Source organism: Fukomys damarensis, unplaced genomic scaffold (assembly GCF_012274545.1).
Source record: "Fukomys damarensis isolate Sample0158 unplaced genomic scaffold, DMR_v1.0_HiC HiC_scaffold_4, whole genome shotgun sequence".
NCBI classification, from domain to species: Eukaryota; Metazoa; Chordata; class Mammalia; order Rodentia; family Bathyergidae; genus Fukomys; species Fukomys damarensis.
The window spans coordinates 67,862,986-67,865,099 of NW_022900916.1; the positions used below are offsets into that span (position 1 = coordinate 67,862,986).

The window sequence follows — 2,114 nt, forward strand, 5'->3', positions numbered from 1 at the left end:
AAAAAAAAAAAAAAAAAAAAAAAAAAAAAGTAGATGAAGACAAAAGAAATTCAAAAGATAATTGAAAAAAATAGAAATGTTTTAGGTGAAAATTTAAGATACACATAAGTTCACAATAATAAACACACAAGAAACTCACAAATGTATTATTATTCTGTTATCTTTTATAATTTAACAACCACCATTGTTAAAAACCACCAATTCCAGTATAGATTACAGGGATGTCAAAAGTATATGAAATCTTCAGTTTATATTCAATATCCAAAAAGCCAATTATCTGACTTACTGAATATTATGGCCTATGTTAGGGTTATTTGATCTCCAGGAAAACCAACTACTTAGAATTTCCTTAACACAATAGTTAACCTGTTCCTATCTTTATGCTGTTATTTCTTTTGCTTTTGAAGCCCTTTTCCTCTTCTACTTAAAATTTCTAATTCACTCAAGAGCCAGTATCTCTTTGAAGCATTCTCTGACTGCCCCTCAAATTAATCAGTTTCCATATTTCTTATTCATTTCTACTAATAAAGAGACTCCATAAAAATAATCTCTTTATTGTTATGCTTAGCCCTCCAGGGTCCTGATTTCAAGATCAGGCCTCTTCTTTGTATTCCTGACAGACTATAGAAGGCAAGTTTATTGAACCGAGAGGATTTTTTGCGTGTTATGTTTACATCTCCCAAGTGTACAGTTCTCTAAGCACTCAAAGATATGCTTTGGGGTGTGAGAGCAGTGACTCAGTACTTCAGTAGCCTGGCACTCAGGAGGGCCCGAGTTCATTCCCCAATACCGCCCATTAAAAACACAAACAAAATTAAACTGCCCCCCAAAAATGAAAATTAATTTGTAACACAGTGGTACAGCCATTGGGTGGCACACCGTGAGGTCCTGGATTCAATTCCCAGCAACAACTCCCTGGTGCTAGGGAAGCTGAGCTAGGACGAATGCAAGTTCAAGGCCAGCCTGGGCAATTCAGCCAGACCTTGTCTCAAGGGGGTGGGGTTGGGTACATGGCTCAGGGACCCTGGGTTCAATTACCAGTGTAGCCCACCCCTCAGCCAGGCACATAGGGCAAACAGATACTGACTAAGGATGTAAGGATTCCATTATGAATAAAGGGCCTGTATTTTGATTTGCCCACAATATTTTTGAGGGGTGGTATTGAGAATCGAGCCCAGGGCCTCCATACTGACCTACATATCCAGCTCTCTCTGTATACTCTGAAACAGAATATTGCTAAATTAGGCAAGGTCAGCTGTAACTAGTGATCTTCCTGGGATTACAGGTCTGGACCACTTCCACAGGCACACCGCTCTTTTTATCAACTAGGTTCTTGCTCTTACTCTGTGGAGTTGAGGGCATTAGACTGATACTGCATCATATAGCTAAGTTTTTAATGACCGTATATGACAAGAACAACTCATTAAATAGGATTTAACCACTAGTTAAGGAAAAAATTTAGATTTCTATAGAGACTTTTAATATAGTATTCTAATTTGCCATAAGGTTTCACAAATATTTTTATGGCTACAAGACAAATTTATCAACTTGATGATTCTGGTTGCAGTCACATTTACTATGTAAAGATGCAATGGTAAATGGTGTAGAAAAAAAGTCACGGACTTTTCAGTATAAGAAACACGATCTTTAGTAATAAAAGCATTACTCTTCTTAACTGAAAAATCTCGCAAAGGTAACAGGAGAAAAAGGAATGCAGAGAAATGGCAGACCGTGTAATAATCACTCCTGTTCAATATGTGTTAAACATCCCAAATGCTAAAGATTCCCCCCAAATTTTGAAAGAACTTCCAAGCAATAACGGTAACAAAAATTACAATCCTGCTGGTTTACTTTTCAGTAGCTGGTATCACATCCGAGAGCGATTCATTGTACCTCATTCCCAAAAGACAGCCCAATTCACCCGCAGGCTGGGACCGGAGCGCCAAAACTTACTGGAAACTACAGAGAGGAAGACCCGGGGCGGGCGAGACCCAGCTCCGGCAGCGGCGTCTTCAAACCTGAAAAGCGACAAACATCGCGTCCGTCGTCACTCCAGAAATTTCGGGCGCCCGCTCCGGCGGCAGCGGCGGGGGCGGCAGCACCTGTCACCCGCG

The 2,114-nt window shown here is 40.1% G+C and overlaps 1 protein-coding gene across 3 annotated transcripts in view; it reads right to left on the reverse strand.

The window, feature by feature from the left end:
• Gkap1 (G kinase anchoring protein 1) overlaps positions 1-2,056 on the reverse strand; it is a 62,407-nt gene extending 60,351 nt beyond the window's left edge. The window contains exon 1 of one of the 3 annotated variants that reach the window (XM_033758715.1): positions 1,954-2,056. The gene's annotated coding sequence lies outside the window, so the exon portion shown is untranslated. Of the gene's footprint in view, positions 1-1,893; positions 1,915-1,953 lie in introns of those variants that run through there. The other 2 variants (XM_033758714.1, XM_010632913.3) reach the window with 2 other exon arrangements.
• Between the last annotated feature and the right edge of the window lie 58 nt (positions 2,057-2,114).